Source organism: Schistocerca piceifrons, chromosome 3 (genome assembly GCF_021461385.2).
Source record: "Schistocerca piceifrons isolate TAMUIC-IGC-003096 chromosome 3, iqSchPice1.1, whole genome shotgun sequence".
In the NCBI taxonomy this organism is placed as follows: Eukaryota; Metazoa; Arthropoda; class Insecta; order Orthoptera; family Acrididae; genus Schistocerca; species Schistocerca piceifrons.
The window spans coordinates 419,304,995-419,318,306 of NC_060140.1; the positions used below are offsets into that span (position 1 = coordinate 419,304,995).

The 13,312-nt window shown below is 45.4% G+C and overlaps 1 pseudogene; it reads left to right on the forward strand.

Moving 5' to 3' along the window:
* The first annotated feature begins 11,658 nt into the window (after positions 1-11,658).
* On the forward strand, positions 11,659-11,776 carry LOC124790402 (annotated as a pseudogene).
* The last annotated feature ends 1,536 nt before the right edge of the window (positions 11,777-13,312 follow it).

Below are 13,312 nucleotides of genomic sequence, written 5' to 3' on the forward strand. Positions count from 1 at the left end.
CTTTTCACAGGAAAGTTCGCGATTTGGCTTTATCCCACACTAGCTCCTCAAATTCCACTGTGCGAACAGTTCACTATAGGAAACTTTAGATACGTCTTTGCGGCAGTAAGCAACCCAATGTTTAATTTCAACAAACGGTCACAATATTTACCAGCATATCTATTCTCATAATTTTTCTTGTGGTGAACTCTTTAAGACTTGCTTACGTTATCTATTATTAATGATCGCTCAGTTTACACTGAGGTGAAAACAATAATGGGGTACCTCTTAATAATGTGTCGTACCTCCTCCTGCGCGGCGTAGTGCAGCAGCACGACGTGCCATGGACTCAAGTCGTTGGAAGCCCCGAGCAAAATTGTTGAGCCTTGTAGCCTCTACAGCCCCACAATCGCCAGTGGTGGATTTCGTGCACGAACTAACCTCTCGATTATGTCCCATAAATGGTCGATGGGCCTCATATCGAGAGATCTGAGTGGCCAAACCATTCGCTCGAATTGTTCAGTATGTTCTCCAAACTAATCTCGAACAATTGTGGCCCGGCGGCATGGCGCAAGAAATTCCGACACTGTTTGGGAACATGAGGTCCGTGAATGGCTGTAAATGGTCTCCAAGGAGCCACCGAATATAACCGTTTCCAGTCAATGATTGGTTCAGGAGGACCAGAGAACCTAGTCCATTCCATGTAAACACAGTTGCCGGCCGGAGTGGCCGTGCGGCTCTAGGCGCTACAGTCTGGAGCCGAGCGACCGCTACGGTCGCAGGTTCGAATCCTGCCTCGGGCATGGATGTGGGTGGCGTCCTTAGGTTAGTTAGGTTTAATTAGTTCTAAGTTCTAGGCGACTAATGACCTCAGAAGTTAAGTCGCACAGTGTTCAAAGCCATTTGAACCAGCCATTAAACACAGTTCATACCATTATAGAGCTACCACTAATTTGGACAGTGCTTTGCTGACCACTTCGATCCACTGCTTCGTGGCGTCTGCGCCACACTCGAACCCCGCCACCAGCTATTAATGACTGAAATCGAGACTCAACTGACCAGGCGACGGTTCTCCGGTCATCTAAGGTCCGACCGCTATTGCCAGGGACCCAAGACAGGCGCTACAGGCGATGTCGTGCTGTTAGAAAAGGCACTCGCTTCAGCATTCTGCTGCCATAGCCCATTAACGCCAGATTTCGTCGTACTGTCCTAACGGATATGTTCGTAGTATGTGTTGCTTGTCTGTTAGCACTGACAACTCTACGCAAACCCCGCAGCTCTCGGTCGTTATGTGAAGTCTGTCTGCCACCGCTTTGTTCATGAGAGGTAATGCCTGAAATTTGGTATTCTTGGCACGGTCCTGATACTGTAATCTCGGAATATTGTATTCCCTAGCGATTTCCGAAATGGAATGTCCCATGCATCTAGCTACAACTACCATTCCGCAGTCAGAGTCTATGAATTCCTGTCGGGCGGCTATAAGCACGTCGGAAACCTTTTCACGTGAATTACCTGAGTACAAATGACAGCTCCACCAATGCACTGCCCTTCTATACCTTGTGTACGCGATGTTACCGTCACCTGTTTTACTTGCACATCGCTATCTCATGACTCTTGTAACCTGACAATAAGTTGTGTGCTATCCAGTATTGTGTGGCCTGGGAGTGACGAATTTGTTTGTCTGCCGTGCTCATTTGGTCTGCTAGCGGAAAGGGACTCGAAGACATCGCCGATCTTTCCTCGCGCATGTACTGGGCCCCACGTAACCTCGGCCGCTGCAGTTTCCCTGTTTACTGTCTTCCGCGGCGCTACGACGCCCGCGCGACCCCGTCGGCTCAAAACGCTCCTAAATAAGTGAGCAGGTCGGATCAGGCGGGCCGGACACCCGCCATTTCCCAGCGGACTGCCCTCCACGTGGCAGGAGATGCTTCGCGGGGGCCAAGCCAGGTATACACCGTGCCACACGGCAAGTGGCTTGCATGGATCAGATGCCAAGCTGTGCAAATTGGCCTTAGCCGCATGTGTACCTACACGTAATCCAGAGAAGAGTACCTAGAAAGAGCACTGAGTTTCGTTAAGGTTCATTCAACAAGCGCGAAGGTGCCGCGGATATGCTCAGCCAAGTGGCAGAGGCTGAAAGAGAGGCGTTCTGGATCATGTCACGATTTACTGTTAAAAGTTCCGAGAGCGTACGTTCCTATTAGAGTTAACCAATGCAGTGTGCTGCAAAATCAGTACAGTTTAAGGCTTTGTAGCATTTATTACATTCAGCTGTCAATGATAAATAACACGTCAAATGAAAGAGCAACTCGAACCGTTTATCTTACTAGTTCAATGTGACCACTATTCGTCATACATACCTTGAGTAGTTTGTCTGGAATAACTGTTGCAACAATGCTTCTTATGTAGTGGGTAGATCAGCTGGTAGTGGAGGCACATACACATGATACTTTACGAACCCCCAAAGGTAAAAATCGCAGGGCGTCAGATCGTATGTTAACGTGGAGGTCATACAAAACAAGCTTGTCATCCGGCCTCTTGTGGTCAAGCCAGCGGTCAGGTGCAACGTTATTTAACCAATGGCGTACTGAGTTATGCCAGTGTGGCGGCGCACCATCTTGCAGCCAAATAAAGCTCTGTGCTTCAGTTTCTTCCAATTCAGGAAAGAGCCATAGTTCTAGTGTATCAAGATACACACCAGTTATAGATGCTTCTCCGAAAAAGAAAGGCCCACAAACTTTTCGCCGGGTTATGGCGCAAAAAATATTCAATTTAGCGTGGACTCGTTGCAACTGCACCATCTCCTAGGGATTTTTCTGACCCCCAGATGCGCGCATTATGTGTGTTCAATTTCCACGTAGTTGAAATGTCGATTCATCACTGATGATGACACTATTCAGAATATCTTCGTCGTGCAGCAACGTTTCAATTGCAAAGTTGCACATAAACCGTGTTCTACAGGGTTTAAAGCTTGTAGCAACTGCATAAGATAAGAACGTAGTTGTAAGCGTCTCCTGAAAAGTCTTTACAGAGACGTCATTGGAAAGCTAACGACTAGTCTTCCGCACTGATTTCTTGCGGCTGCGCGTGAAAGACTCACTCGTTCCACACGTTCGTTAGTCACTCTTGGTCGTTCCACACCGTTACCTTTGCGCAGCGGTATGAAAACAAAACTGTTCCAGTTGCTCTTTCATTTGACATTTTATTTATATTTGTCGAATGTTATAAATGCTACAAAGCCTTAAAACCGTTATATTCATTTACAGATACGATGTATATTGCTTCCTTCTACGTGTATCTTGCGAAAAGACCGCACGGAGGTTACCAACAATCGTTCTTCCCAAGAGCAGTTCGCAGCTGGAATATGAAGGGGGGAAGAAGACGGTGGTACACAAAGTACCCTCGTCCACACGCCCTTAGGTAACTTGTGGAGTACAGATTTAGATCTAGAAACTCATGGAGAGTGCATCATAGCTACATGGGTATTCAGGTAACTTGTACTTCTAAGATACAGTAAGAACAGTAAGCCGCACGGAAAATATTTGGAAGTAGTTAAATATGGAGGTACACTCAAGAAGTTTACAGTTTTACATATTCTTCGAAAGTTCTCATGAAGGTATTAAATGCTTGACAGATAGGCCGTAACATAAGATGTCTCTCTTTGTAAGCAGGAAACGATACACTCTCATTAATACAAGTATTAGTCTTTTAAACAAAGCTTGCAAAGCATATTAATTGATACGAGAACTATGTTTAATTTGTTGTCTCTGAAAAACAAAAGTAATTAATTTCTTGTTTGTTTGCAGGTATTTGTGTACACTCCTTGTACACAACAGAATCCTCATGCCGCATTGCCACGGCACTTGTGGTATATAACTTCGGCCAAGAAAAGGCAAACAGACCAAAATTAATTGTATTGTGTTATATTTTCGAGGTGATAGTTAAAACTTTGCAGTTAACCATCGTAAGACGTACGGGCTTCTGACATCACTACACAGATATCTTGATGGAGGAAGAAGCAAATTTGTAAAAAGGGTGAACCCGTACTGACACTGGAAGGAACAAATTCTAAAGGAAATTCACACTGTGAATCTTTGCGGAGAATTCAGTGGGTAAGTGGAGGAAATTCAGAAGAGAAAAAGTATGGTGAGCAGTGCATGTACCAGCAGGCTTACGGGAATAAAATCAACACTGAAAAGGAAAGCACTCTTAAATCATCAACCTTTATCTTCTACTGGAACATTCCTGAATAACGTTTAAAACAGATGTCTCAACTCAAATCACACACCCACACCCACCCACACCAAAGTGGTGAAAGTCATGAAAGGCGTTCTACCTTCATTCCATCTCTGTCAGGGATCGTTATTTCACCGTTAGCATGTTATTTACTTATTACATTCCATCACCAAATCCACAAAAGTACAGATAAACCAAACAGCCATACTACTGTATAGTGAAAAAATTATGTGGGTCAGATACTACTGACTTTTATTTCGTGAAACCATCTATATTCGTGACTTGTGAAAGTAATTGGAATTATTTTTTGTATAACAATGCGTCATTAAACGGAGGGGGACTTCTCATCAGCCTTTACAAGTGTCTTTATGTTTTGAATTGTTTAAATGTAGTATTGCGAAACTAACAACCATTCAGCCATTACGGATAACCGGATACCGGTTTCGGTAAACTATGTTACCATAATCAGATCTTCGTATGATGGTAACATAGTTTACCGAAACCGGTTATTCACAATACAGTGTTGTATTGCGATCTTGGCTAAGAAGTATTTCTCCTCCTGAGAAAGCACATATAGATCGCTCCTTCATACTCTGTATGAGTAAACCAAAACGTCACAGATATGGAGGTGCTGATGTTTTTTAGAGAAGTTTAGAGTGAGATAGCGAGCCGTGAACAGTCACAACGCCTTTCGCAGACTGTCTGAAGTGCTCAGAGGGATGAATACAGCTGAAAGCTGGAACGATAGCATGATCTGATGGCACTAAGGTGCACGTAAACGAACACAGAAAATCAGACTGTAAAAATGAGAGGCTCTTCTTTACTTCCTCTGTCTTCGTTAACTGGTATACTAAACTTTATATAAGCGGTGATTATAAATAAAATTTCGCAACCTGTGACGACCCCAGTTAAAACCCGGCGATTTGTAGGGCAATGAAACTTTGTGGAGATATTTGCAAGAACGTGTGGATGAGAAGTAACGAATAAACCACTGACAGAAACACACTTTAATTTCGTCTTGAAAGGGTAACATTACATATGTTAATTGCATAACATTAAAATATTTATGGTACAGGCTACAAACGTTTCTCACTGTGAGGATCATCTGCATCCGCAACAGCCTGGAACCACATTAGAGATTGCTCTAATGCTGCTCGAAATAACTCAGGTGGAATGTGCATAACATCAGTTCTTCATTAGTATGCCATTTGGAGTCTTCCTGAAATCTATTTTAAGAAATCCCTCCCGTCATCAGTTTAGGAAATAGAAGGTCGCGAAAACTAAGTGCAAACACGTATTAATGATAGAATTAAGCTACCTGAAGGCTAGCACTATTTTAATTCACATTAGTATTAACTTAAAATAATGTCGGCTTTGCGTATTAAATTTGTTTGAACGTAGCAACAATACTTGCGTCTGCTATTGTTTGCACAGCTCTGTCTGCTATCTTAGCAATTTGAAACGACAGAGAAATAATGCGTAAACTGTCTCATCTTAAAGGAGTTTTCGTGCTGATTCCAAAACTAGTCTTAGATTTGCCGATTCTGTAACATTTCCGAATTTATGAGAATTTATAGTACAATGCATATTTTAGTAATGTTAATTCACCTGACGCGTTTGGGCTACATCTCACTGCGTGAAACATGAACTTCTGTCCTGCCTCATTAGCTGAAAGTTTTCAAAACGGTCTTTTAAATGAATTTTAATATTAAACAACAGCTTCCTCCGTTAATATGCGACACATATTTTGAACTCGCCGAATGAAATGGTCCCCCATGAAATCTATGATCCTATAACAATCTCCAGTTGTTGTAAATCTCAGTTCATGGTAGCAAAATGTAGGGTAGAGAATTATGTTGGAGTCAACTTTCTAAATATGGAACTAATACAGAAGTCTCAAAATACAATTTCGGAAGAACTGTATGGTATCAAATCAGCGAACAAACAACAATACCATTCTGTTGTCATATGTCTTACTTACGAGCAGAAATAGAATTCACTTGATATAAATTTACGTTATGTCAAAGAGTTTGTTGATACGTGTAGCGATCGACAGTGCTTCGATAATCAACTAGGAAGTTACATCAAAAGATGCACTACTAGGATCACAAATGGTCTCTACAGCCCGTACAAACGGATAACGGAAATGCTCTAATAGCTGAGTGGGAATCCTTAGTAGAAAGGCGGAATAGATCATGAAATCCTATTAAACAAATTTAGGGAACCTCTTTTCGAAGAATTCTGTGAGGCCATTATGCTGACATCTTTACATCGCGTAGGGGTCACGAGAATAGGATAAAAGAGAGATTAGGGCACATATAAGGTATGCTCAATTGGAAAGGAGACATTCTTTGTAGCGGCGCTATACGTAATCCTAAAGGATGAATGTGTTTGCCGAGAGATGATGGTATTCACGGCTGTACAAAGCTAGTTAATGGCTTCGAAGCAATTTTCATTTGCGGAGAGTCGTTTTTGTAGTTCCTTGCATTCTGGATTCCTCCCGACCAACACAAAGAACGATTATCCAGTTTCTCCACACAGAAGAGGAATATGCTTCACAAAGTTATCGGAGGTTGAAGAGCGATGTACGGAGAGCGATGTGTCGCACAGTGCACAATATTCTGTTGGATTCCGCATTATGAGGCAGTACGCGTAAGCATCAAGGATATGCTAAGCTCTGGGCCGGCGCACGTTGTTACCTTCCGTATGGAGCGGCACATACGGACGGATCGTCTGTTCCCCATCGTGATACCGCTGTTGCACTCTCGATAAGCAAAGAAACCATGAATCACTTGATCACGAGAAGGTTCTTTGTAACAAAGTTAGTTACAGAACCAGTAGACGGCGAGAATGGATGGTTGCCCGACACATCTGTTGAAGAAATGAGGAGCAAGGAACGCTTTTCATTGTTCAGATTGCGGCCTGTGACGGAATTTGTTTCACCACTTGGACCCTGCCTCCAAAAAGATTAGTATGGAGTGGCGGCATCCCGGCTCCCCTCGTCCATCAAGAGCGCACTCTGCACCTAATGTCGGAAAAGTGCTGCTCAGTTTCTTTTTCGATAAAGGAGAACCTCTACTGAATGACTGGTCACCAAGCGGTACAGCAGTTAACGCTGAACATGTTGCAATACGGTGCTAAGGCTCAAACAGTCCATCAAAATAAGTTCTCGAATGAGGCACTGCTTCCCCAGGACAATGCTAGGCCACATGTGACTAAGACAACCCTCGAGTTCCATATATTTCGATGGATGTCCCGTAATATCATCCTTACAGGCCTGAGTCTTTCCACGATGCTCGCATATCATCGGCCCCTCAAAAGAATCTGTGAAAGGTGAGAGATTCACCTGAGTCAAGGAAGTAGAAGGCACCACGATAATGGATTCGTCAGAAACCCAGGAGTTTCTACACTGAAGCCACCCCGTCCCTTTTCTGCGCGCTGGGATATGTGTATCAATGTCAATGGCAATACTGTTTCACATTAACAGTAATTATCATGCCGTTATTAAAATATCTTTACTGAAATCTGTAGTCTGCTCTTCATTTGCGCGCACTTTATACGAAGACATATGGACAGTCACTTTGTCCTCGCTCAACACGCGAAGGTAGTTGGACAGAGAATCGATAATACTGTTATGATGTACCCCTCGCCAAGCACTTTACAGTGTCAGAGTGTCAGTTGTCAGTTGTCCTTGATATGTTGCATACTGGCTCTGGTGTAGGGTTGAGGTACGAGGTGGTCCCACACATGTTCTATTGGGGATAGATCTGGAAATACTGCTGGCCACAGGAGTACCTCAACAGCACGCAGACAATTCATAGAGAAGTGTGTGATGAGTGGACGAGCACTGTCCTCTTGAAAAATGACAACATGATACTGTCGAATGAGGAGTAACACGTGAGGACCCAGGATGTCCATGACGTAATGTTGTGCCGTCGTAGTACTCCAGTCACTATCAGCTGTGACCAGAAACCATACCCGATAGCTTCCGACACAATGACCCCAAGAGTATAGTCTCCGACCAGTGGTGATGTTTGCCACAGAATGTTGCAGGGAGTCAGTTACTAGAACTCGGATGACAGGCACATATGTGAAGTGGTTACCATGTGGTTGGTGCACAATACGGCTGTCCTCTCTCATGGTGGCCAGACGTTTTCGAGCAGAAATTTGACAACGAGTATGCAAACCCTCAAGTTTTCATGCAGGCCATTGGGCCACTCTCACATCTGAATGCTCAACAAATCTGCGTATTGCCCGATTTTACCAGCCGGCCAAATGGACACCTACAAACATGACGCACACAAACTGTGTTAGGTGCTGATAACACTGTCTCGTCCGCCTCCTTAGCTGAGTGGTCACCGTTCTGACTTCCATACATCAGGCCCGCGTTCCATTCTCGACCGAATCGGAGAATTTCTCCACTCGGGGACTGGTTGTTTTATGGTCCTCGTCATCATCTCATCATCACTGACACACGAGACGCAAGTCGCCCGACATGGCGTTTCCTGGCCATCAATGCCATACGACCATTTCATTTCATTTCATTTCATTTCATTTCACTTCAATGCTGTCTTACACGACTACGCAGTTTCTCCGTGGCCTTCAAAGTGATTCAACTCTGACGCTGATTACGCTCACTGTATGATGTATCAGGCCTGGTAAGAAGACTAAGCCGGCCGGAGTGGCCGAGCGGTTCTAGGCGCTACAGTCTGGAGCTGCACGACCGCTACGGTCGCAGGTTCGATTCCTGCCTCGAGCATGGAAGTGTGTGATGTCCTTAGGTTAGTTAGGTTTAAGTAGTTCTAAGTACTAGGGGACTGATGACCTCAGTAGTTGAGTCCCATAGTGTTCAAAGCCATTTTTGAACAAGACTAAACACAAACAACACTAATGCATTCTGCCGGCCGTTCTACCTATCACAAAGGACTGCGGCTCTACATATTTGCCTGCCGACAGTGCGTCCGTGTAGGAAGTTACATTGACATCCGATCACAAGTCTTCTGGGTGCTTCGCCTTTCGTCAGACGGTGTATATCACGCGAAATGGTAGCCGAAATTCGTCTGCCCCTCCAAGACATTCACTTCGACGCGTGAAGTGGACTAGTTTAGCCTGTCCGTCTGCCTCACGCGAGATCCAATCCTCCGAATGGGGAGTCGGGCCGCCGGTTTATTTCGTCCCGCGCGCCGCAGTGTCGGGGATTCCCGGTAGAGCGCCACGACGTGCCGGCCAGGGTCCGCAGCAAATCAACTTAGCGGCGCGATGGATGCCCGCCGCCGCGCTGCCTGACGGGAAGGGACTCCCCCCGGGGACTTCCCCGACCGGGACAGGGCGCGCCAAGAGGCGACAGCGGACGCGGCTAGGGACGCGCTGCGCTGCACTGCCGCGTTTTATCTGCGTCGCGACGCCGGCCACGGCACGGCGCCCGCCTCCTTATTGTTTATGGCGGACAGTCTCCGCTTATCTGCGGCCTGTCTCGTCGTAACAGAGCCGCTTCCGCCAACTACCCCTAGACGGCTGCTACCGGCACTCGCCCCTCCCTCCTCCAGCGGCTCTGGGGAGACAGGGGCCTGCGAGCAGTGGACAATGTGCGCAATCGGAAACCCTCAGAGCAATCTCCTTAGATTTCACGACGAGGCGCACTCCTGCCTGACCACCGACAGCGAGAGAACCTATTTGCGAGAGCAGATATGCTCTGGGAGAATGGAACCTTTTACGGCTGCTCTGTAAACATTCGATTGGTCCGTGCGCATGCTGCCCAATAGCCGTATCCGTAGAGTGGATCGCTTCTCGTTTACATTCTGATGTGACTGCAGGTTCGTATTAGAAAACATCGCATCTAGCACGGTTTTCTTTCCGAATCCGACAACAAGTAAGAAACAAATACAAATTGTGTCTCGCGCAAGTGCAGTGTAACGCGCGTGATTTGTTTGTACAGATGGCCACTATAGAAACTAACAGTGCGAGGTGCGAAGTCCATAAAGTGAGAAATTACGAGCCGAGAACACTAGATAAGAGTCTTGTATACAATTTCACTCTGTGTGTGGCATCACAACTGCTCGTTACTACACAGTTGTTACCGGCTACTGGACTGAAGGCTTTGTATAGTGTTAAGCTACAAGGAATACTTTCTTCACAAATTGCTGCTAGCGACATTTTGACAAAAGATGTTCACAGTAATATGTATGAGATTCTCAAAAATGTTTCCAAATAAAATGCAAACTGGTCACATGGTCTCAGAGTAGTGTCGGTGCTGGATCGCTGTAAACCGTCACGTGGTAAAAAAAACGGTGTAAAAGAGCACTCATCGCACGATTTCACGTGTTTCAGTTAGATATCAATAGTGTGCACTTCTTCCTACACTGAAGCCATCCGTTTTCGTCCATCTGACTGGTAGAAGGTTTCCAAGTAATCGCGCCGCCATAAGTGTACTTTTTATGTTAGCTCTGTATTGTCTAGATGTACAGGCATATTAAGCTCAGCCCTAACTTTACCGAGCGAGGTGGCGTAGTGGTTAAACACTGGACTCGCATTCGGGAGGACGACGGTTCAATCCCGCGTCCGGCCATCCTGATTTAGGTTTTCCGTGATTTCCCTAAATCGCTCCAGGCAAATGCCGGGATGGTTCCTTTGAAAGGGCACGGCCGACTTCCTTCCCAGTCCTTCCCTAATCCGATGAGACCGATGACCTCGCTGTCTGGTCTCCTTCCCAAACAACCCAACCCCTCAGCCCTAACTTTGGATTCCTTCATTAGGGACTACACCGTTAAGTAACTCCCTACGGGAAGCAATAATTTTTTTTATACTACTGATACGTCACGCGGCCGGTACCACTACCCCTTTCTCGCAGAGTCATCTTTGCCATCGATTTTTCTTTGGCCGACCGCGAGTTGGTTGTTCACCGCGGGTTCGGCTATTTAAGTCTGCAGTGTCGAGGCAGCACCAGCTCTCTGTGTGGTATGTCGGTTGCGGTTACAACACTGTCGGAAAATTGGCGCATGCTCACTGCGCGTGGTATTACTGGAGTGCTGCGGCCGGAGACGGCGGAAAGGGTTTGGGTTCCGGCACGAGAAGTGGTGTTTTGGCCTTTCTCGCCACGCAGTGCATGTTGAGAAGAACAGCTTGCCGGAGCGTCGCCTGGCATTAACCGTTCCCCTGGGCATATGGTGTGTGTTCTATTTCAACAGGTGCAACTGTGTGCTTATATGTTTGTTTGTGGTTAACTAATGTTGTCTTCAGTAACGACTTTGACTGTCAAAGTCGTGTCACTCGTGACGTGATAACGGGGCTTGGGCTTTCCATCTTAGTTTCTTACCACTTGATGACGGATCTGCTGCTAGACGTAAGGAAACCCTGTGAGTTCCTCATTATTAAGTGACGGTACTTATAAAATTGTGGTAACCTTGGTGATTAAGGACCAAAATTTGCATCTTAATTAACGAGTAAGGCAACGGCCTTGCCACAGTGGATACACCGGTTCCCGTGAGATCACCGAAGTTAAGCGCTGTCGGGCGCTGCCGGCACTTGGATGGGTGACCATCCAGGTCGGCATGCGCTGTTGCCATTTTTCGGGGTGCACTCAACCTCGTCATGCCAATTGAGGAGCTACTCGACCGAATGGTAGCGTCTCCGGTCAACGAAAACCGTCATAACGACCGGGAGAGCGGTGTGCTGACCACAAGCCCCTCCTACCCGCATCCTCAACTGAGGACGACACGGCCGTCGGATGGTCCTGATGGGCCACTTGTGGTCTGAAGACGGAGTGCTTAATTAACGATTAACGAGATACTATTCTATGAAAGTGTAGTTCTGGTGGGCTCTTGCCCGTTTAAGTTAATACTCAGTTGTGGCTATTGCGTTTCAATCTTATTTACGCGTGTATTGCAATACTTAAATGAATTTTTAAGGATTGAATTTAAACAAAAAACTGACGAGCCTTCGTTTCTCAATGTTATATTCTACTCTTTTATGTAATTTGAATGTGCAATCGCAAATGTGCTGTTGTAGTTGATTTATGTTCTAGTTGGGCGGAGCGCAGTGTATTTCCTCCGGTACGGTGGGACGTGGCACTTGGGCTTGCGGACTTGGCCGTTGCCAGTGGAACTGTGTTCCGTTAGACCGGGCTCCGTGTTCCTGGCCTTCTGTCTCAATCTTGTTCTTGAGTTGAGTATTGCTGTTCTCTCTGTCAGGTCGTTAAGCTTTGTAGCTCGTTCCTCCGCCGCCTTGGCGGATGCACCTTTCGTTCGAAATATGAATTTAAATCTGTAAAACTGGGTCACTCTGTAATTAGTGCACGATCAGACTGCTGGAGACTGAGCCTTATTAATTCTGTATTCCCTTATCAGGCATTTGTATCATATTTGTACCTTGTATACTGACCGTGAAGTTTAATTTTATAAAGGAGGGTTTCATGTGCGTATGTCCTCAGTGAATGTTTGGATGCCGAGGCGCTGTTTTTTTATTAATTGTTTGTTATTTAATTAACGCCTACCTGTACTGGCATCAACTGGATTATTCCTTAGTCAGAAGTTCGTGTGCCCGGTGTCTTCATTGCCGAGCGTTCAAGTTTTAGAAGTTGCCTTATTGTTACTTGTGTGCATTGTGTTATGTGTGTATGTTATACCTTGGTATGAATTTATATTGCAAAAGAGGAGTCATTGTACAGGATAGTGTTGCGGGTTCAGAGTTTTGCTGTATTAAGTATTTACATCAACTGAAATTTTCTTAATGTTTTATGCATTTGTTACGCAGATTTCAACAGGCCAGAACGTGGCTGTACCTTCAGTCATATGATACAGGTACATCGCGTTATGGCTAGATCTGCGGGTCCAGAGACAAACAAGGGTAGAACTGCCAAAGCTGCAACCGCTTCCCCCCCCCCCCCCCCATCCCCATTACCGCCTGTGAACTTACCTTGTGGTAGTTTTTTATAAGCAGATTCAGCAAATTTTGTACGTAGATTTAGTAAAAAGGAGGAATCCTGAAACCGACTGTCTGGTGAGATATGCAATAACTACATGGATTAAAAGTTTAACATAGCGATTAGCAAAAAAACTTACGATGATTTAATTTGTTTCAGAGATTCATTCGCGCTAGACTA